The 24,309-nt window shown below is 45.4% G+C and overlaps 1 protein-coding gene across 9 annotated transcripts in view; it reads right to left on the reverse strand.

Moving 5' to 3' along the window:
• WASF3 (WASP family member 3) overlaps nt 1-24,309 on the reverse strand; it is a 73,767-nt gene that overhangs the window by 35,946 nt on the left and 13,512 nt on the right. For 4 of the 9 annotated variants that reach the window (XM_081546669.1, XM_081546665.1, XM_081546673.1 and 1 more), the window contains exon 2: nt 2,973-3,065. The gene's annotated coding sequence lies outside the window, so the exon portion shown is untranslated. The other 5 variants (XM_081546674.1, XM_081546668.1, XM_081546666.1 and 2 more) reach the window with 4 other exon arrangements.

Genomic DNA, 24,309 nt, shown 5'->3' on the forward strand with positions numbered 1-24,309 from the left:
TCTCAGGGACTCAGACTCTACTATATGACCTATGACTTCAAGGTTTAATTCTCAAAAGGCTCTAGTTTTTGTTTCTGTTCACTCACTTGACCATAAATTGAGAGTCTTCCTGGAGATAAGTCAGCATCTCCTCTTTTTGTTAAAAAAGATGCAGCTCTCCTTTTTCTCCACCCTACTCCTTTACATCAACCATCTGAGAATGACATTCACCAAAGAAATTTATGAAAGTCCAAAATGCGTTAAAAATAAATTTAAGTCCCTAGAGGAAATGAACTATAAGATACAAAAGCAGATCATTTGCCAATTGTGTAAAGAAAACACTATTGACATAGCCTAAAATATCAACTTGAACCATATAAAATTACCACTTTTGTTGGTCAAAAATAGCCAAATGTTGGCGATTCATATGAATGACATCATAAAATAAGGTCAAAATAGTAGCAAATCTGTAGAACCTATCAACTGTTCCCCAGCACATGTGCTACGAATCTGGAGTCTGTATTTTTAGAAACCAAAAGCATCCTGATAGCAGTATTTTTGGCAACTAGAAGCTGTGCTCATGAAAGAAAGTTAAGATAAACTGAACAGCTATTTTAGTTAACTACTCCCAATTGTTTGCAGTATGAAAGCAGGAAGAGATGTACTAGTGAAATATCTAAAATTTGCAACACTTGGTCAGTCTCAAAGAGCACACCCGGCATCCTATTGGTTCCAACACAGTACAACAGGTGGATCGTGATCATCTCCAAAAGAATCATTCGGGTTTCCAGGTGATGCAGAGTCCTGCCCCAAGGCCACAGAAGCTGAGCCCAGTACTAAGGTCATCTCCAGAACTGACTGGGCCCCTTGTAACTGTTGCCAAATAGCCCCCCTGATCCTTACCAGCCAGTTTCCTGACCACAATTTAGGCAAAAATGTCCATCCCAGTACTCTCCGTATAGCACCCTAACCAATCACCTGATGCCACCCTTCCAGCAGGAATTTTGTCTTGCAGCTATACAAATTGGCTCAGTTCAGTAGCTCAGTCGTGTACGACTCTTTGCGATCCCATGGACTGCAGCACACCAGGCTTCTCTGTCCATCACCAACTCCGGGAGCCTACTCAAACTCATGTCCATTGCGTCAGTGATGCCATCCAACCATCTTACCCTTTGTCGTCCCCTTCTCCTCCCGCCTTCAATCTTTCCCAGCATCAGGGTCTTTTCCAATGAGTCGGTTCTTCACATCAGGTGGCCAAAGTATTGGAGTTTCAGCTTCAGCATCAGTCCTTCCAATGAATATTCAGGACTCATTTCCTTTAGGATGGACTGGTTGGATCTCCTTGCAGTCCAAGGGACTCTCAAGAGTCTTCTCCAACACCACAGTTCAAAAGCATCAATTAACCCCCCAAAAGCACTGATTTTCCCTGGTCAGTCAGGAGGTCAGCCCCACTGCACTCACGGTGCCCACATGACCTCTGCTCTTTGTCCTCAATAAACTCACTCCTTTCTGAGTCTGGAACTTCTTTTCCAACACATGTTCAGACAGGTCATGTTATAGAAAATCAACCAAAGAAACAAAATCATAAAGCTGATGATGATAAACCGGTTACACATGATAAATGGGAACATGTTATCAATACACATGTAAGCATTTTATATGTTATGTCATTGACACCCACTACAACTTTATAGGCTGGCAGATAAAGATAAACTTTACAGATTAAGAACTCAGGGCTCAAAAAGTAACTTATCCAGAGTGACATGACTAGTAAGCGCAAGAACTTCAACTCCAAACCAGCTGTGGCAAGTGCCAAAGTCTTAGTATGTTTCTGCAACTAACATCCTCCATCAGCATCACCAAGTGAGGGTCCATGGTCTCCGAGGTGCTCTGAGGAATGTTTTTTAATGTTTTCAGCAGCTTATCAAGATTGTGTGTGTGTGTGCTAAGTCACTTCAGTTGTGTCCCACTCTGCAGCTCCATGGACTGTAGCCCGCCAGGCTCCTCTGTCCATGGGATTCTCCAGGCAAGAATACTGGAGTGGGTTGCCATGCCCTCCTCCAGTGTATCTTATATTATTACACAAAACATGTTGGTATATGCTAAGACATGACAGCAAGCATAAAAAACAACTGTTAATTCCTCCAAAGCTAAGTGACAGTTATAACAGAGTTAACAAATAACGTTGTTATACTCTCAAAGAATTTGAGAGGACATCTTAACATTGTTTCAGATAGCCTTTTTAAAAAACAAAGGCTGTTTAATGAAGCTGAAACCAATGCATAACTTTTAAGTACTATACACAGCTTTCCAGTTACATTAACAGAAAGAAGAAAATGCCGAAATAAGACATCCCAATAGAAGATGCTGACTTTTAACTTTAAACTTAAAAGAAAACAGTAATTTAAACCCACAAGTGATATAAATGTGTTGCCTTGCTTTCATGAGTTTCAGATCACAATCACAGAAACCAAAATGTAGTAGATAGTACGGGCTGGTATTCAACAGCAACTCCCAGCCCCTACCCTCCCTGCTATATCAGAGGCTAGCAGGCAAACCCACATTTCTGAGGCCCCTGGCAAGGGGAACCCTGAATTTGCTTTCGCCTCTTTCCCTATCCATATACATTTCTTTTTCTTGCTTTGTTTCACTGACTAGGACAATTCTGAAGTAAATGGGAAAAATACATAGGGGAGAAAATGAGACCCAGTTTAATGAGTCAGAAACTGCATAGCCACATTTGTGGTTCACATAAAAATTAACAGGAAATGAATGTATCAAATTTCAGTTTTCCTCTTTCAAATTCTTACTGTTGACTAGGAACAAAAGCTTGATATATTACCTGGCTGTTAATATTTATATATTAAACTATATTAATATTTAATATTTAGAAACATTAAGATACTTTATCCTACTCTATTTCAAATTAACATTTTGAACTACAATGTTATAGAAATTAAATGGCTTTAATGATGAAATGCACACACTCTTACCATGTAGCTGTTGACTTATGGGTTGCAGAAATGTCCCCTAGGTAGCATCACCACTGGCTCAGGTATCAGTAGTAACAGCAATCAAAATTAAAGCTAAAAAGAAAAAAATAAAACTAAATACCAGCAAGCAAAATGCATTCGAGTCTCCAAGAAAGTTTAAAATTCAAATTTCACATTTCGATAATTTCATCAAGGGACCTCTAGTCCCAGAACTAGTTCTTTTTTAATTAGTTTAAGCAGGGAGCTAACAAGGAATGTGCATTCCAGTATGACTCCCACTCCTTGTCTTGGAATAAGATCTGCAAGTAACTTCAAGGAGCTGAGTAAATAACATCCAAAGGGAAGAAACATAAAAGCCCAGTAAATCACAGGTCTGTTCAATGGAACTGCTCACACACACTGCAGGCTTGTGATCATCCTCAATTAATGGAATACCAACCCTCTGCACAAGAACTCTTATTTCAAGTCCATAAAAATTTTGGTGATCAGTTCAAAAATATTTCAATAGTACGTATGGGGATAAAACAGTGACAAAGACTCCATGTGGGCCAAATTGACCCTAGTGTTTCCAGGATGACTGACAGTAACAGCAAGTCTACCGAGTCACATGAAGTTAAACACTGTTCACCAGTGAGAAGCTATGCGGTACCAAAAACAGTATAGTTTCCTAGACAAACAGAGTTATGGTTCATGGTGGAGAATACAGTCAGAAAGGTGTAGTGAACAAGCCTTCATTCATCCAACAAAACTTTTCCAAGTACCTGGCCTAAGTTGCTCACCCCCCACCCCCTCACACCCTCACCTTCAACACTGTGGACACAAAAATCACTGAGAAGATGCCTGTCAACCCTCTGAGGGTGGCCGATGCTGGCAGATACAACACAACACCGTAGATGCAGGAAAGGGCCCAGGGGCCGGGAAAGTGGGTGGAGTAGAACAAAAGCTTCCCGGGAGATCAAGGGTGGGTGGGGAGGGGTGAAGCTAGGAAAGGAGGCCCAGGAAAGGAGAGGATGCAATGTCCTTAGGGAAGGCAAGCAACCCGAAGTCTAGAAAGGGCTGTCTGGCTGTGTTGTGAGCTGTAGGTGGGCCAGCAGATAATGAACACCCAGAGTTAAGATCATCACCATCCTTTTGAAAGTGTGAAAGAAAAAAAATAGATCGTTCAATGACACTCTGATCCACACACGTCCTCCTAGTTTGCTCACTTAAAATTAACAGCAGCACATGACTTCCTTCCCCTTTCTCAGGCGCAGCTGTATGGCGGGCGCTTGATTATGCAAAATTAAAAGTGACTTTTCCCTAAGTCATTTGCATAAGTGATCATCTTATTTTCAAAGACAGAGAAGTATCTCTGGGTTTTAGATGATCCAGGCCAAATTTCTCCTGAACCAGATCACCTCATCTACATGATTCTGAAAGTAACCAGCATGTATGTTTCACTCTGGATAAGGTTACTATATATCTGCTACTGTGCATAAGGACAAGGCCACTGTCCACATATGTGTGTCCTGGGTGACGCTTTGTATTTACAGCCCTGGGTTACCTCTTCCTTTGGGAAACACAAGTGTGGATTTCCCCATTCATGTGAAAGACTATGCAACTAATATTCTGTTATTAGTTATCTAGTGGCAAATGTCTCACTGAAGGACAGAACCATGCTCCCTGCCATTTCAATAAACAAAGAACGCTGCCCACCATCCAACCAGCAGCCACAGCAGCTGCCCTGACAAGTCAGCCCTGAGGGGATTCAGAATGGAAAAAAACAGGATACCGGCCCTAGGCAGTTCAGACAGAGGATGAAGGACTATGTTCCATGAGCCCAGATCCCCGCATCTTCCCACACACAGAAAAGCACTAAAAGCATTAACTTGGGACGCCTGTCTTTTATGATTACTAGTGACCTTCTGATGTTCAACTACGTTTGTTCATTCTTTCCCAACAAAACTCCAGTTTATCCTGGCTCCCCCCTCACCTCTTTGGAGCAGTTCCTCGGAGAAACTGTGAGGCAGTCTCCCAGGCTCTAGTCGGCAGTAAGGCCCCTCCCCCAAATGAAACGTAACTCCCAACTTGCAGGCTGTGTGGTTTTCCCTGGTTGACACAGGTAAACACTCTCATTAAAAAAAGGAGAAACTGGGGATTGGAAGGTGACTTGTCCAGGCGACATGGCTTGGGAGAGGCAGAGTCCGGGCAGGCTGTCTGGCCACCACCATCGCTCTTAGTTACCACATCACACAACGTGCGTCACAGGACTTCCTCGGGATGTGCACACGTGCACTCTTCTTTCCTACTGAGCGGCAAACACGTCTAAGCTAAGTCAGGAGCTGTGAAGGGCTAGAAGAATTAACTCAGCTCTGTGAATGTGCTGCCTCACTTTACAGGGGAATGTGAATCTTCAACCCCTTGGAAGTTACAGGTGAAGAGCGTGAAGTGTGAAATGCCACACCCCTACGGAGAGGTGTCACACTAGCTCAGGGAAACACGGTTATATGCTGCACCATCAATGTGGTAACTCAAAGGTCTATGTCCCTGGGTGAAGCCCTGGCCATGGTGCTGAACATGCCGCTCTGTGGCTACTCCTGGGAGCACAACGCCCTTCACTTCCTGCCAACAGGCGTGCATCTGTGATGGTCCCACCAGGAACGCCTCTCTTCTTCTGGTTTCCGCGCATCCAAACTGGCTCCAGCCTTCACAGTGCAACCTAGAGTGGCCTCTTTCACCCACCCGTTCCTCCCTCTGTCTGCTCAATGAACACTTACCTGCTGGGGTGATGTGTCAGGCTTTGGTGTATGTCCCTACCCTGTCAAGTCAAAGCCCATACTGCACCCACAAGAACCTCTTGGTACCCTAGAAGAAAAGTCCTATCGACGAGGAATCAGCATTCAGTGTGAGGACGGTATGTGTGTGGTATCGGGAGCACAGGGGAGGAGTGGCAGCCATGGGGGGTGGGGGAGGAGTTCACAACCTTGGTAACACTCCAGCCTTAATGCAGATGACAGATGACCAAGACCTACAATGAGACGGGGGAGAAGTTTTTAATGGGAATGAACTTGAGAGGCGTAGGTGCTGGGTGATGGAGCAGATGGGCACTGGGGTGTCTCAGGGGTAGGGGTGGGCCTGGGGCAGAGGCAGCACTGCCTGGCTCAGCTCCTCCACACACACCCCCGCCCCACAGCGATGGACGTGTTCCACAGATGGACACTGGTCCGTGTACAGCCCGAGCCACAGACAGGACTTGAGTGATTGCTTGACCTTGGCAAGTGTTACTGAGGAGATGAGTTTTCTATTTTATTTCTTAATTAACATTAAACAGCAATACATGAGGCTTTCCAGGTGGTGCTAGTGATAAAGAATCCACCTGCCAATGCAGGAGACATAAGAAATGAGGGTTCGATCCCTGGGTCAGGAAGATCCCCTGCAAGACGGCATGGCAACCCACTCCAGTATTCTTGCCTGGAGAATCCCATGGACAGAGGAGCCTGGCAGGCTATAGTCCATGGGGTCACAAAGAGTCGGACACGACTGAAGAGACTTAGCACGCACACACTCACGTGCACAGCAATGCGTGGCTAGTGGCTATGAGACGGAACAGTGCAGCTCTTAATGCTGCAGGCTTGCGATTCTGAGCTGAGGGGTGGTCACCAGATCTGGGAAAGGGAACACCAAGAGAAAGGTACGCAGACATGAAATTATTTGTTGAATAGATGGATGAAGAAGTCAAAGGACAGAGGAACAAACTGAGTGAGCTTAAGGATTACTCCCTTTAAAATCCCACCAAGACGTGGCTGTCCTCATCCGGTCAGGTCCCCAGTAAAGTCCTCAACAAGGGGGCATCAGAGTGCACTCATGCTGGCCCCAGATCACAGCCTAATCCTTAAAACACTGCTACTAACTTAAAATCCCTTACCCTGTGAAGTACAAAAAAAAAAAAAATAGGAGGGGGGAGAAAAAATAAAGAATAAGGAAAAACTATTATTTTGAAACTACAGCAAGTCATAATGTAGATCAAGGATAATCAACGAGGCCAGGATAAACATCTGTCTAGAAAAATATGTCTTTTTCTGAGAAAAGGAGGCAGAGAAGGGAGAGGAGAGTGGCTTGACCGTGAGTTCAGGTCACTTCAGATACATTACAGGCCACTCAGCTCCTAAGCGGTTCAGCTGAACTTGGTCTACACTCTTCAGTGAAAGAAATGACTGAATTTACTTATGAAATAACGCGTTTCGTTCTAGAGAGCACTTTAAAAAGGTCAATGATAATAAAGCTGTCCCTGGGATTTTGCCCTTTCCTCTTAGTTCCTACAACATCCAAAGTCAACATGAAAGAAGGAACTCTGTGATGTGAAATCATCTAGCCTGAGACAGGTTGTGTCTAAATAACTCACCAGTAATCTGCCAATTAACCTAATCTGATTGTATCAGGATTTGTTTACTATTTCGGTCCCTGCCATCCCAGCCTAAGCTTCTGAATTCCAGTTTTCCGGAAATGGGGAGCCGCATACATACAACACACACACATGATCCAGTACGGAGGTTTCCCCACTGCCTTCCGGGGCCACCTTCCTCCTCAGACTCAGATTCTAAGCTCCTCTCCATCCAGGGGATCATAGCATCAACCGTCGTCACTCTGCACACAGCAAGCTCTACTTACAAGATGGTGAGCACTCCAGAACATGCAGACTCTACCATCTTCAGAGAAACGTCTCATCAGCATGTCTACTGGAAATGGTTTTAGCTAGAAGCGCGTGTCTAACAATATAATAAAACAGCAACCTCTGTGTTGCTCTGCCTGGCCTCTCAGGTTGGTTATCTGAGCTTCAGCTCTCACGGCTGGAGTCGTTTTACACCTCTCAGGTCAAGGCCGCTAGGGACACACTTAACCGGCCCCACAGCTCAGCTCAACACGTAGGGAGCTCCTGTGTAGAAGTGCTGAGGGGTACACATGGTCCTGGTGCCCTGTGTGTGTGTGTGACACAGTCCCAGTGCCTGAGAGCTTCACCTGGTGAGGAACAGGGTGTGTCTGTGTGTGTGTAAGACATGGTCCTGGTGCCCTGAGAGCTTCACCTGGTGAGCAACAGGAGTGTATGTGTGTGTACACATAAAACAAGCAGCAGGAGAGGTACTGCTGTATAAAACACAAAAATAATGTCAGCTGACATTCAGAGCCCACTCCCATCTAGGGACATTCATTTAACAATTAACAAAACCATATTAATTATCTTATGAGGATGCAGATGAAAAAAATTCTCCCAGTTTTAAGTATTTGTCCATTTAAAAAGCATGTATCACAGATTTATATGCTAGGGTCATAAAAACAATAGTTTCTCCCCCTTCATTTCATGATCAATTACTACCGTGTATAACAGGAAGACAAAATGATCAATTCTTGATACAACGCAGCTATGCAGAGAGCCAAGGCTGGCCCATACCTCTGGGCTAACAGTCCCCAGCCAGAGACTCGAATAACCCAGATGGAGATGTGAGCCACATCAACACCTCACAATCCATTCAATCACTGAGCATCTTCCTACGACACATGAGACACAGTCATGAATCAGGTGGAAACGAGGCCTGATAGCGCTTTGTGGCCAGAGCGACCCGCACAGTGTCCTGGGAGGAGAGGACCAGCTGCCACAAACAAGACTAGACTTAGATGTGCGTGCGGAATAAAGTGACACCACGAGACTGATTCCTGTCCTCAGAGGCGCAGGGCCGATGCGAGGTCAATATAAACAAGTGCTATGCCACCACCTAAATATGAAGGCATCGTGAGGGGGTCAGAAAGTTCCCAGGTCCAGAACCTGCTCATAAAATAAAGCGTCTGTCCTCTCTGTTGAGGTCTGGGCAGCTACGGGAAATGCTGCGGCTGGAGTGGGAAGGGCCAGAGAGCCACCCCCTGCTCAGCACAGGTTCCCCCCGGGTTGCCACCCTCCCCGGGTGCTTCTCCTGAACACTGACCAGGCAGGGGACACTGTAACCTCTCGTTGTGAACACCAGCTCTGTATTCGGTTCAAGCCTGCATCTTTATCACTTCAAACCCGTGCCCTCCATTCTGCCCTCGGAAACCAAAGAATCCACCTCAGCCACCCCTCACCTCTGCAAGCTTCCGGGGATCTGAAGGCAGGGGAGGGCTCCCAGCCCCTCTGGGCTTCCCAGGTGCTCCAGTGTGCCCTTCACAGATGTAGGTGCGTCAGAGGCACCAGGGCCCCAGTGCACCCTCCCATTAATGCGGCCAGCCTGCCTTCTCCGCTGGCTTTTCCTTAGGGTCCCCGCACGATGAGCACCACCCCACCCCACGGGGCGGCATACCAATTCCTGGGCAGGCTCCACAGGGTTCCCCACCTGCCCCTCCTCCCACCTGCATCTCCCACACCTGCCCTCCCACCTGTACGCCCTTGGCCCCCCTCTGGCCAACGAGCGATCACTTACACTGCTAGCTGCAGGTGGAGCCCGCCCCCTCCTCTGTGCCCACCAAACCAGCTGGGCAATGCAGGATGGCATGGTGTGGTGGGCTCTGGAGCTAGAATCCAGCTCAGGCTGGGCTCCCCCTTAACACCCTCTAAGGCAGGTTATTTAAGCTTAAACCCCTGAAATACAAAAATGAGAGCGAGAATCAAAGGAGTGATCCCTGGTACAAGCTGGCCTCCCACATGGTAACAGCGCCCCAAGAGCATCCATCGCTGACCTGGCACTGGCCCTGCCTGGTCCCTGGGCACTGTGACTGCCCCCCGGGCTGCAGGAGGATCACCTCATCCTTATACCCCCAGGGTTTCACACAAAAAGGAGCTCAGAGACCTCCTGAACCATCCTGGGTCCAGAACAAAACAAACAGTGAACCAGTAAATGAGCACACAAGAGTCTAAAACCAAGACGATCAAAGAAGCCCAGGTTTAGGTTTGGTCTTACGTCTGCCTGGTTATTCATTACCGCAGCACAAGATACCCGAGCTACTGGGAGACCAAAGAACTCAGAGGCTGAAAAAGTTTGTAAACTCACAGTAAACAATCAGTTTTCAAAGGAAAAGTGGATTTTCTAATTATTTGTTGCTTCTGCCAACTATGTTAAGCGTTTATAAATATATATATAATGTTTTTAGGGCTTCCCAGGTGACGCTAGTGGTAAAGAACCCACCTGCCAATGCAGGAGACGTAAGAGACACGGGTTTGATCCCTGGGTCGGGCAGAGCCCCTGGAGGAGGGCACGGCAACCCACTCCAGTATTGAAGAATCCAATGGACAGAGGAGCCTGGCAGGCTACAGTCCATTGGGTTGCACAGAGTTAGACACGACTGAAGCGACTTAGCACGCACACATATAACATTTTTAACACTCACAGCAGAGAGGTCTGGCTGTGGGCAGCCACCTGAGTCCTAAAACTGCACTCTTCACTTCCAAAGATCTTTTTCATTTTCTTTTTTATTTCCTAGTACCCGGCTCAATGCTTGGCACACAAGCAATGATCAAAAGGCATTTGTCAAATAAGTGAACTTTCCCAAATGCCTTGGTTAAAAAAAAAAATCATACTGCATCTTCGTGACCTACTTCAGCCACGTGCCTCATGCCCTGGTGTCAGTCCCATGGTCACCACCTCAAGGGCTGGGCTCCACCCAGGGGAGCGGCAGGAGAATCTGGGTCAACAGAACCCCCGATTCAATGTAGCCCAACAGTTAATGAGCTTTTGCAGAAGGGGCATAAAAGACAAAGTAATAATAACTTGCACGGGATAAAATAAGGTTCCCAGCTCGAGGAGAGATTGCTGACTGGGAGCAAGTTTTCAGAGAGCTGTTTAGCAACGTTATGGAACAATCCACAACCATTAGATACAAATGTGGACCGGGACCAACTGGCAGCTGTGCGCCCTGTGCTTTCATAATATTCACAGGCAGCCGGAGAACAGAAAAAACAACCGAGCAGCAGAACCAATGCAGGAGATGGAGGGGCAGAGCTGACCATCGGGGGAGGGTCTGAGCACAGGCAAACAGGGGGACGCCCAGGGATCCCTGAGCATTTCTTCCAGAACGCTGCAGATGACACAGTTACCACAAGCTTACCCATTAAAGACATCCCAAGGATTTTTTTTAAACTTCTCTTCTTAAAAAGGGGACACTGTGTCCTTGGCTGAGGTCCTGGCACTCTTCTTCTTGTTTGTGACCCCACGGGGATGACAGACCGACAATTCTGGGCAGACCCCGAGGACAGCAGTCTGAACCCTGAAACAGAGTCAACTCAAGTAAAAGGATTTTCTTGCCTACACAATGTTATATTTTTCTCTGCTTTAATTACTGAATCCTGTAACTGGGATTCATCACTGATTCAAACAGATGCTAAAAATAGTCTGTTCTAGAATGTGGAATGAGAAGCATCGTGTGATTTTGCTACTAAATGGACTCTGTTTTCTTCACAGCTCAGTAACTTACTCTTCAGATATATTTCCTCTTTTTATTAACCAAAAATGTAAAACCCTCCAGATTCACATTAAACATTAATTTTCAGTACTAATTATATATTTATAAGTTTGTAAGTTAAGATCTCAGACATATACTAACCTTACTAAAAAATAGTCTCTTTGACTCCTTCCCTCAATGTCTAATCATAACCTTCATCAAACACCTCTGATTGCAAGAATACAACCTCATTTACATATGATGAATGAATTAAAAAGGAGCTGTGATCCAACAGGCTCCTGCTGCAAATGGCAAATTATTAATAACACCTTACATCTGAATCCATGGTGCCATTTACAAAAGGCTCTCACATAAATCATCCCGTTTAATCTCTACAACAAGCATGATGCCAACAAGCAAGGCAGAAATTAACTAGCTTACTGGTGAGGAAATGGGCTCCAGGGGTGAACAGCATGGAAAGGTGGGAGGGGGAGGGGCCCTCCCTACATCCTCCTCACTGAAGTCCCACCTAGTATAACATTTCCTAAGCACCCCCAGGCCAGCCTGCTCACCCCCTCCTCCAGCTTCAACAGAACTCAGCATAAGCACCTAGGTAACACCCAACGCCTCTTCTTCCTACTGAGGTTTCCCTTGGGATGCAGAGGCTCTGTCGTCTCACCTCAATGAGGAGCTCTGGAGGGTAAAAACAGAAGCTTACATTTCATGCTGTCTAGAGTAACACCATGCACACCACAGGGGGACGCTGGACCAGCGTTAGGACACCTCCTATCAAGAAACCGACGCGGAGACCAAGGTCCGGCTTCACATCCCGACCCTGGCGCGGCTCTTGGCTTTGGCCTCGCCTTCCTCGCTGCAGCCAATGTAAAGTCCATCCCAGGCCATCGTTAGTAAATATAAAGGAGGTTACCTTAGTAATGATTCAAGTTGCTATCATCTTTTTAAATGGTCCCTGGCTTCTGACCATGTATTGGTTCTTGAGAACCTGGGAACCTGACCCACTGGGTGTCTCCATAGTGTCTATTTCCTTGCTATGACCCGCCTTGATTCCCACAGGCCCCTGGCTTCTGTCCATTCCTTTAACTTCCAGCCCCACCTGGTTCTCTCAAGCAGGTTTTCTAACCCAACCTGACTCTCTAATCCACCCTCACATGGACCACAGTTGGCCCCTACAGGGACCCACAGAGTTTCTACAACTGCCGGAAAGAGGGGGTACTTCTTCACTTATACCTTGAGTCCTGCAGGTCCAAGCTCCTTCAAGAGAAGGACAGATGTAACTAAGATATGAGGGCAGTCACTCTGGCCTCCCCACAACAATATTCTTCCTCTTCAAACTCGGACTAAACAATATCACAACCTCCCAAAGTACCACATAGTAAGCAATCAGCACACTGCCAGATACCAAAGAGACCACAACCAAATTAGGACTACTGTTTAGTTTCATTCAACATGCTGAATCTTAAATTTCGACCAAAAATATCACATAAATGCACAAAAATACTTAAGAAATCTGCACCTTATCAGATGGAAATAGCAGATATAAATGCACAGCAGAGGGCTGGCTTTTTCCGATCACCATGACAATTTTTATGTATTCCAGAATCAAAATCTATTTCAAAGCTTTCTGTGTACCACTAAACCTGATATCAAGATTTCACAAGCAATTCAACAAGTAACGTCAGTTCTTTTTCTCCCTAGGGACAGAGTATAGTCACAGCCGCTGTAACAAAGGGGTCCATAAACGCCACCCCGCCTCCCTCCCCCCCACCTTCCCCACCCCCCCACCTTCCCCACCCCACCCCGCCCCCGGCCAAAAGGGACCTGTTCATGCAAACAAGACAGATACACGCGCTATCACAGTTTATGATGCATCTGCATTCAAGTCTCCTGAGCTCCCGGTCACACCCTGCAGTAGTCACATCTAAAACACACTGAGGAGGAAAAACACAGCCCATGGGAGGAGACAGAAATAGGGAGGAATGATAACTGCCCAGAAAAACAGGTGAAATTTCAGTCGCCTGGAAGGTAGCTCATCACTAACGAGGAAATGGGAAAGAACTGAGAATCGCTCCCACACCCCCAACCTTCACTTGTCTCCAAAGGGAACAGGGCAGGAGGAGCAGGTTGTGATGGAAAGAGAACACTTACCAGCTTGGAGGTGGGGACCTGTGGTGCAGGGAAACCCCCAGATCCCCAGTGAACAGAGCTGAGCCCAGAGTAAGAATGTCAGGATCCACGAGCACTGCTGTAACTGGGCGGACGGAACAGAGACAACTGCAGGTGGGAGGCCAAGGGAATGAACACAGATGAGAAGAAAACAGCCTCTGAGAGCAAATGCCAGCAGAAAGGCGCTCTCCTAAAATGCCAGTGGGGGTAGAAACTGTTATACTTCTGTTCTCAGGGTATGTTAAGAGCCTTAAATTATTTAAACGATTTCAACTAGCAATTCTTTATATATATGGAAGTGAAAGTGAAAGTCGCTCAGCCGTGTCCGACTCTTTGTGACCCCATGGACTGTATAGCCTACCAGGCTCCTCTGTCCATGAGATTCTCCAGGGAAGAATACTGGAGTGGGTTGCCATGCCCTCCTCCAGGGGATCTTCCTGACTCAGGGATCGAACCCAGGTCTCCTGCAGTGGAGGCGGAATCTTTACCATCTGAGCTACAATGTGTCACTATATATATATATAAATATACTCTAAAGGAGTAAACACAAATGTGGGCAAAGATTCGTACATTAAGATGCTCCCCTTAGTGTTATTTATAAAATAAAACACAGGAGAAATAGGACAAACAAAAGAAATTAATTTAAAGCAAATTATGTTAGATTTGTAAAATAAATTATTAGGCAACCACCTATGTTGCATTTTAGAAGACTTCCAAATTACATGGTAAAAGTCTTATGACACAAGATTACATGGGAAAGCATACAAAACAGTATCTACAGTATTAACTTATGAAAGAGTTATTTGTTGGGTATCTACTATGTGCTAGTTCCTAGGTACTAGGGACCTAGTAAAAAAATGCAGTAAAAGATATAATTCCTTGTTTTTGTGGAGCATGGATTCTACTGGTGAGCATCCCAGAAAGGGTAAATAAATAAATCTGCAAGAGAATCTCATGTGAAATAAATGTTAACGAGGCAAACATTAACAGATGATATAAAAAGAGTATCAACTATAAAAAAAAAAATCTGAAGTTGACTTAAAATGTAAAGCAAAAACCAAAATGTAAAATAAAAACCAAGAGCGAATTTCAGGTGACTTAACTTCAGGTCTAGAAAAATAAAGGTGGCATTAAGACAACTGAAAAAGTGTCTGGGTCCTTTATGGTTTACCCTTCAGCATTCCCAGGAGGCGAACTTACAAGCTCTGACCTCTCTCAGCCTCAAACATAAAACTCAGGAGGTGCAGGAAGGCGATCTGCCCTCGGAGGCCTGGGCTCCACCTTTGGCTCCCAACAGCCTGTGCCCCACTCAGAAGGCAGAGCAGTTCTGTCAACAGGGGAGCCGGATCTCAGTCTTTCCTGATCTGAAACTCTCTAGGGGCTGGTCATCTCACTCAGGTAAAAGCCACAAGCCTTACGATGACCCAGAGAGGCACCTGGCCCGTGTTCTCCCCTCCCTTCACTGCTCTGCCCTGTCTCTCCCATCTAACTCTGGCCACCTCCCTGTCCTTCTTCAGGGATTCCTCTTCCCCCAGACCACTTGCCGCCTTCCGATGTGCACGTGTGGGTAACTGACAAGTTTCCTCCTCTACTGCCCACTTCCCCCGTTAATGGCGGCTCAGCGGGGGTGGGGCAAAGACTTTTTCACTGTCTGGTTCACTGATGAACCCCCGGTGCCCAGGCAGCACACGACACATAACGTGGGAGTCAGTAGCCAGCCTGCTGAAAGTCCATGCGGCGTTTCATCCCTACTTTTCATTCAGAAGAAACTAGAGAATTATGAGACTATCAGATTTTAGATGTATTTATTTGAAACTTTTCCTCAGTGATCTCATCTAGATCTGCCTTGTACTTCAGTCTCAGCCAGATTACTTTCTACGAGTAGATTTTCAGGGGATATTTCTGGTTTAAGATCTACATTTAAAGATGAGATCTGTAGGAAGAAAGACATTTTATAAGAATCATCAACTTATCAACTTATGCCTCAACTTATGTCTCCTTTTTGTTTTCCCCTCAAATAAGAAAGGTCAAAATTAAAAAAAAAAAAAAAAGGACTGAAGTGAAAGTAAATATCATGTTACATCTTTTTACAGAGAGTGAGAGATGGCAATCTTACAATTAAAAACAGTAATCAGAAGACTCACCCTTTTTTTTCTGAGTCTGATTAAATGTGGAGGAGAGATATTCTCAGCAGAGGATTACAGATAAGAAAAGAGCAGGGTAGAAACCCAAGCGTTCCAGCCTCCAGCCAAGAACATCCGGACAGTGTCTTGCCAGCGAGGACAGACAAAGCATATTAATGAGAAATCCTGTTGTTACGCTATTCAGATGTGGGCTCAGCGCCAGCTTCCCTAAACCGAATGGGCTTCATTCACAGGGGAGGGAAAGTTACACACATGAGAACAAAGGCGTGTTTACATTCCCCACTCACTCCTGTAACCTGAGTTTATGAGGCCACCTTCGCCCACACTGGCGGAAATCCAGGAAGGGGTGGTGGTGGTCAGTCAAGGAACCAACGTGGGGACAGGCCGCTGCCCTGCTCCAGTTCAGTGTGAGAGGCATGACAAGGGTGTTCACTGAGGCTAAAGTCTAAAGAACCATCTAGCCAAGCAGCACAAGTCTACCCGCATCCAAGATCACGCAGAGCACGAGGTCTAACAATGAGAGGAAGATGGTCCACTCCAACCCAACCTTCACCAACAGGACTATTTTTAATGTAACCGCAAGAAAAGTGCACATACATGTCTGCCCAGCTTCATGGTGCTTTGGAGAAATAACCAAAGGGGAGATTTAAATACCAGATATATGCAAAATCATTCCCAAAGGATTTTTACTCTCAGCATTCAACCAATGTTGAATCAGCAAGACGCCTCCTACACAGGCATCTCTGGACACTACCACACCAGGTCAACGTCTCTAACTTTCATGGAACTTTGTCACTTGTGACATAGGTAACTGGCCAGACCATACAGTCCCCGATGCCTGCTGAGTGGTCACGGCTACAGTCCTACTGATCATGATTGACCTGTCGGTCCTGGCGGTTCCCACCAGGCGTGTTCACTTCCTTCCATGCTCTGCTGGCACCTGCCCACTCCCTCCGCCCAAGCTGGTCCCCAGATGAACCACTCCTGGTGCTATATCTAATGCCTGACACAACAAGTTGAAACTCTTTCCAAACGGATCCTCTCACAAAACAGAAGACTCCCTGCAGCCCAGGGATTCGTCTGAACAAAAACAGAAGGGAACTAAGTCACACTCCATCCAGTGATTAACAGAAGGGCAGGCGTGAAGAGGACTTCCCTGTGGCTCAGACAGTAAAGAATCTGCCTGCAATGCAGGAGACCCGGGTTCGATCCCTGGGTCGGGAAGACCCTCTGGAGAAGAGAATGGCAATCCACTCCAGTATTCCTGCCTGGAGAATTCCATGGACAGAGGAACCTGGTGGGCTACAATCCATGGAGTTGCAAAGTCAGACAAGACTGAGCAACTAACACTAGGCATGAAGAAGTGCCTAACCTCACGTGACATCCATAAATGCAGAGGAGAGCCGCCGTGCCATACGCTGTTTTCACTTATTATATTAGCAAAGGTTAAGGCATGAAAATCTATATGCTGCCCAGGGTGGGGGAACAGACACTCTGACACTTTACTGGTACACATATAAGCTATAAAGGAAGCTTTTCCAGATGGCAAAGGGAAATACATAATTTTTTAATAGTTGTTTATTTATTTATATTTGGCTGTGCTCAGTCTTCATTGTTGTACGAAGGCTTTCTCTAGTTGCAGCAAGTGGGGCTACTCTTGTTGGGGTGCGCTGATCAAATCAGAATCTAAGATCAAATTAGAATCTAAGGAAAAAATACATATTTCCCGGGCTTCCCTGATGGTTCGGTGATTAAGAATCTGCTTTGCGATTCAGGGAACACCTGTTTGACCCCTAGTCTGGGGAGATCCCACATGCCTTGGGGCAACTAAGCCCACGTACCACAACTACTGAGCCAGAGCCGCAACCACTGAAGCCCACAACTACTGAAACACCCACACCTAGAGCCCTTTGCTCCAAACCAAGAGAAGCCTCCACAAGGAGAAGCCAGCGCACCCCAACAAGAGTAGCCCCGCTCACTGCAACTAGAGAAAGCCTTCGTACAACAATGAAGACTGGGCACAGCCAAACATAAATAAATAAACAATTATTAAAAAATATGTATTTCCCAAAAGGCAACCTGTAACTGACAACAGATACAGAAGTCAGTTTGGGGAGAAACACGCAGGGTTAATTTGACACCCCTCACACACACACACACGCGTGCGTGCTCTCCCCGGCTGCAATGTGACCAGGAGGGACATGACTCAAAATGGGCTGGTCAGCTTCCCTCCCAGGACCTGGGATCTGAGACTCTGATTCTGGTTGACCCCCATCATGTCTGCTCCAATGAAGGAAACTCACATCAAGGGCTTTACCGACCAAAGCCCCACGTTCCTGGCATGTCCTCTTTCTACTTAGCACACAAACAGCATCTGGATCCAGTCAACTGACTCCCAGTTTGAAGTTTCCAAATGTAGGATTGTTGTTGCTGTTTTTTAGTTGCCCTGTCATGCCTGACTCTTTGCAACCCCATGGACTGTAGCTCGCCAGGCTCCTCTGTCCATGGGATTCTCCAGGCAAGAATCCTGGAGTGGGCTGCCATTTCTTTCGCCAGGGGATTTTCCTGACCCAAGGACTGAACCCTCAGTCTCTGCAATGGCAGGTGGCTTCTTTATCACTTTATGGCCCCCAAGGAAGCCATACTCTAGGATTATTTTCTTATGTTCTTGTTTTTCCTAAACCCCCTCCTTTAACCTTTCTAATTTCATCGTGGTGATTTAACAAGTTTATCAGATGACTATATTGACCCCTATGATTCACGTTTCTTAAAGAGTTTGTGCCTGCTATAACTAGATTCAACACATCCCAAACCTCACTCTCCACTTCAGAATACCATTCCAATAGAACTATAGGATTTTTGGTGGATTTTTTTTTTAGGTTTTTTTCTTTAAGTCCCATAACAATTTTAAAATCAATGAGTCCTGAAAGTAATTTTCCAAAGGGGGCAAAAAAAAGAAATTGTCATCTCCTCACTTTTAAAACTCACTTTAATGATAACTGCTATTCACCGATAGATGAAGGGCAATCTTCTCCCATCATTTGTTCCACTATTTTCCAATCTGTTACAGAATCCTGCAGAGTATAGATGTGATGTGCCCTTCAAAATGTAAACTCTGGCTCATCTGAGAATTAACACAGCCTTGACTGTCTTCTCCCATAATCATTCCATCCAAGGCTTTCTCCAGACCTAACAACGAACACTCAGAAAGGGAAGAAGATACATACATACTTATTTCAATCATAATAGTCAACTATGACAACACAAAGAATGCAAGCTTTCAAAGCACTTAATTCTGCTGAAGATGCAGTCGCGTTACATGCTTCGAAAATAACGCACTCCCCCATCCTGTTTTTAGAGAACTTTGAAAATCTAGACAATATGCTTCCTTTCAAAACACCAACTGCTTACAGAGGAAAAGAAAGAAACAGACAAATGATCTTGCCAAGAACCACTTCTGCAGTTTCTCTTGTTGGAGTAGCCCTTTCAGCGACAACAAAGATGTAAATTCAATCCTTGATGGGGTTGATGATATACCACCTCTCAGTTTATCTAGAACTGAATTTTAGAACAAAAAAGAGCTTACAGGACTCTAATTCAGTTGTTTCCAACTTTTGCAAAGACGAGCACCCCACTTCAATGCTAAAAAATGTTAAGAGTTCTTAACAATAGTTGTGTCTAATGATTGAGAAAGTTAAAAAAAAAGTGAGTACACAGCAATTCTTTAAAAATACCTGCAAACAGTTGTAAAATAGTAAAATGTGAATCTGATTTTTTTTTTATTACAAAGCCAGTTAATGTCAGAATTAGGTTTAAAATCAAATCTCTAGGCTAATAACACAGATGGGCCCTAAGAATCCAGAGTGTCACTCATCACAGAGGAAGGTTTTCAGTAAGCATGCCCAACAATCCTCTTAGGAACAAGACAAGCCGATTTTAAAGTTCTTACGGGAAAACAAGCAGAGATGTGAAATTCTGAAAAAGAAGACTAAAGAGTTGATAGCATCCCCATCAGACACAGAGACACTAAAGCTACAGTAATTAATCAGTGTGGTGGTGCTGCTGCTGCTAAGTCGCTTCAGTCATGTCCGACTCTGTGCGACCCCGTAGATGGCAGCCCATCAGGCTCCGCCGTCCTTGGGATTCTCCAGGCAAGAATACTGGAGTGGGTTGCCATTTCCTTCTCCAGTGTATGAAAGGGAAAAGTGAAAGTGAAGTCGCTCAGCCGTGTCCGACTCTTAGCGACCCCATGGACTGTAGCCTACCAGGCTCCTCCGTCCACGGGATTTTCCAGGCAAGAGTACTGGAGTGGGGTGCCATTGCCTTCTCCAAGTGTGGTGCTGACTTCTGAGTAAATACACCTATGACGGAGCAGATTAGAAAACGCAGAAAATGACAAATACATACACATCTAGGAACTCAGTCTAAAATGGATGTGGCATTTCAAACCACTGGAGTAAAGATGATTATTATTAAATGCTACTGCAACAACCCATTAGGGGGTTAAAAATCCACTGAGTCTGAACCCATCCTTTATACCAAAAGAAATTTCAAATAGAGCCAACAAAGGACTGAAAGAAACATGACTGAACAAGAAGCCAAATGTTAAATTACTTGAAAAAAATCAAATATTACATTATTACTGAAAATTCTATGCATGCACTGTCAGTCGTGTCCAACTCTGTGCTACCCCATGGGCTGTAGCCGACCAGGTTCCTCTACCCATGGGATTCTCCAGGGAAGGATACTGGACAGGGCTGCCATTTCCTTCTCCAGGGGATCTTCCTGACCCAGGGTCAAACCCCATGTCTCCTGCATCTCCTGCATCTCCTGCACTGGCAGGCAAGACTTTTTACCACTGAGCCACAGTCATTTGAAACAGGATTGAACAACAGAAGCCAAATGTTAAACTACTTGGAAAAATCAAATATTACTTCATTATTAAAAAGTCTATACACAGAGCCAGAATTATGCACTAGACGAGGCCCCCTTCAGAACACAACGATTCCAACCAGTGAACACACCCAGGTTCTCTGCCACTGGCGCACAGCACTCCTGTTTGCTATACAACCCCAGATCACTCAGAAGATAGATAGCCTTAAAACAATTAAAAAAAAAAACAAAACTAAATCTCACAGAATCCATGGGAACAACGTCAAACCTCTCTCTCTTGCCTGGGCCTGGGAAGTGAGGTTTCTAGAGCACTGTCCTCAGCTACAACCTCCATTCACACTGGAAACCATCAGCCACACAGTAAATCTTCCATTAGGCATCTGGGGCCACAGTTGAACTTAACAAAACATACACATGGCAAAGCAACAAGCGTTTTTTTTTTTCAGAATAAGCCTGCTCTGGGGTGTACGGTCTGACAGTCCGCATGCAGACTTGGCAGTGAACGCTTCCTGATTTATGATGTCCACAGACATGACTGGGCACGTGCTGTATGTAAGTTGTGACACCAAACTCTAAGATGGAGAAGAACCAGCCTTCCAGCCTTCTGCCTTTGAGAAGCTTACCGTCTTAACTTATTAGCCAAACAAATCGTACGGATCAACAGGAGCAACATGTGTCAAGTTTCAATCTTCTCATTTCCCCATATGACCAAATAAAGCAAAACAATTTTTATCTAATGTATTACTTATAAGCAAATCACTTCTAACCATGTGTTTTTTTAAACCAGTTTATGGGTTACCTAAGTGCCTCGGCCCCAAACTAGAAGGCACCACAGAATAGCCTCTTAGCTGAGTGGGGGCTCCACTGGTACGGTAAACAGCTGGTGTGTGTGTGTGTGTGTGTGTGTGTGTGTGTGTGTGTGTGTGTGTGTGTGTGTGTGTGTGTGTGTGTGTGTGCGCCTCTTAGCTGAGTGGGAGCTACATTGGTACGGTAAACAGCTGGTGTGTGTGTGTGTGTGTGTGTCTCTCAGTTGTGTCTGACTCTTTGTGACACTGGCAGGGTAAACAGCTGTTTTGCATGTGTAAACAGCTGGTGTGTGTGTGTGTGTGTGTCACTCAATTGTGTCTGACTCTTTGTGACATTGGCAGGGTAATGTAAACAGCTGTTTTGTGTGTGTGTGTCAGTCACTCAGTCGTGTCCGACGCTTCATGACCCCATGGACTGTGACCCACCAGGCTCCTCTGTCCACGGGATTCTCCAGGCAAGAATACTGGAGTGGGTTACCATTCCCTTCTCCAGGGGATCTTCCTGACTCAGGGATTGAACCCAGGTCTCCTGCATTGCAGCTGCTATTAGTATTTAAACTCAACCGTTATTCAGTATCACATAGGTCCTGAAACCATGGAATTTTTACTTCTTGTGGATTCTTTCCCCTTTATCCATAGCCTGTTTTCCTCCAAGTTTTCATCCATTCATTCTCTTTGACATGAAAATAGAATTTGCTACAATTACGTGTTTGCTCACTTCTGTCGATTTTTGCCAAGTTTTCTTCCTTTTGTGCTTCCTGGGCTACCACTTTGGAGGATATTATGTATTTCGTGATGGAAGCTCTGATTCAGAGGGAATTTGCTCCCCCCCCCAACCCACCATCACTCCCCAGAGAATGGGAGACATTTCTCCTTCGCGTCCTTGGCCAAACGCACCAGCCATCGGAACTATCGAAGGAGAAACTCTTTTCATCTTTTTCGTTTACAGTCTTTGAAACAGTTCTGACTTTCTGTAAGGTCATCTGCAGGGCAATTCTGACTTTGCAAGAGATTCCAAAACCTCTTATCCTATGTGTACCTTCAGCACGCAGAGTCTAAAAAGATTTCTGAATAACTATTTCATGTGTTTCTTCGATGCCCATGAACGTTCCCCATAAAGCTGAAAAAGATTTTATAGGTTCCTTATTTTAATTTGAGGAAATGACTGAACTCAAGACAAAGCATCCTTTAATCTGGTAGTTATGAAGAGATGAATGAAATTATAAGTCAATTCCATTAAGCTGTCCTTAATAATTTCTGCAATAAATAATTCTTTGGTTAACAACCAGGACTCTCAATATACTGCAGTGAATATATTAAATGTAGATTAGGTTAACAGAGGCCATACAGTCTTAATTTCAGATCCCATGACTAGTTTCATAAAAATTATGTTCACTGCCTAGTACTGGAAATTAAAGTCACACTTCTACTCCAAAAATAAGTGCTCCAGAGAAGCACGCTTAGCAAATATTTCTTGTGAATTGTAAGACACCTTCATTTGCCACAGTCAGGGATTTTCATAGTAAGTATCTTTAAAATCCTGAGTGTTCCATTTGTATTCCAGCAGAAACCACCCAGCCCTCAAGAAAAAGGCATAGGAGAAGGCTTCCCAGTCTGTTAACGTACGGGTCCCCTGTCATTCAGCCATGATGAAGTGCTTTTGTTATCATGCTCACTGGACCTCCATAATCCTGCAAAACCAAGGGTGTCTTTGCTTTTCTTTTCTGGAAGGGAGGGGAATGACAGGAGAGCACCAGTTCAGTTCAGTTCAGTCGCTCAGTCGTGTCCGACTCTTTGCGACCCCATGAATCGCAGCACGCCAGGCCTCCCTGTCCATCACCAACTCCCGGAGTCCACCCAAACCCATGCCCATCGAATCAGTGATGCCATCCAACCATCTCATCCTCTGTCGTCCCCTTCTCCTCCTGCCCCCAATCCTTCCCAGCATCAGGGTCTTTTCCAATGAGTCAACCCTTTGCATGAGGTGGCCAAAGTATTGGAGTTTCAGCTTCAACATCAGACCTTCCAATGAACACCCAGAATTGATCTCTTTTAGGATGGATTGATTGGATCTCCTTGCAGTCCAAGGGACTCTCAAGAGTCTTCTCCAACACCAGAGGTACCACCTAAAAGTTAGAGATGTAAGGAAATAGGAGGCAAAAATGCATTATCTTACAGGAGGTCAGGGGCTCTGGTGGTTCATCAGTAAAGAATCCGCCTGCCAGTGCAAGAGACAAGGTTCGATCCCTGGGTGGGGAAGATCCCCTGGGGAAAGGAATGGCAACCCACTCCAGTATTCTTGCCTGGAGAATCCCATGGACAGAGGAGCCTGGTGGGCTACAGTCCATGGGGTTGCAAAGAGTCAGACATGACTGAGCACACGATCAGGAGGTCAGAGATTCACTGCCCTGAGCCCAAAATGAACTGCACTGAACTGAGTTCTCCGGACCTTTCTGAGATCTCTTTCTGGTGAGCTGTGGCTTCTGCACACCCAACCTTTCCCGGCTACTGAGGGGACAGCCATCCTCCTGATGCCTGTTACTACCTGCGGAGACTGAAATGGTCCTGATGCAGCCGCCCAACCACAAAGGCAAACTTGAAAGAAAGCAAGCGAGGCTCCGACAGACGGTCATAGCTCTAAGAAGGGACATCCTACAGATGTGATACAGAAGAGGAATGGAGAGGCAGCCCAAAGCCACAGGACAGTGTGTTCAGGGCCATTTCCCTGAAAAACTGCTCAAAGAAACAATAAAAGCAGGAAATAACAAATTTACAATTTAAAAAGCAAATACAAATACTTTTTAATAGAATGGGTTTCCCTGGTGACTCAGACTATAAAGAATCTGCCTGCAATGCAAGAGATACGGGTTGTATCCTTGGGTCAGGAAGATCCCCTAAGGAAGGGCATGGCAACCCACTCCAGAATTCTTG

The sequence above is a fragment of the Giraffa tippelskirchi genome, chromosome 12, assembly GCF_054371585.1.
Source record: "Giraffa tippelskirchi isolate mGirTip1 chromosome 12, T2T-mGirTip1v1.2.pri, whole genome shotgun sequence".
Taxonomy (NCBI): Eukaryota; Metazoa; Chordata; class Mammalia; order Artiodactyla; family Giraffidae; genus Giraffa; species Giraffa tippelskirchi.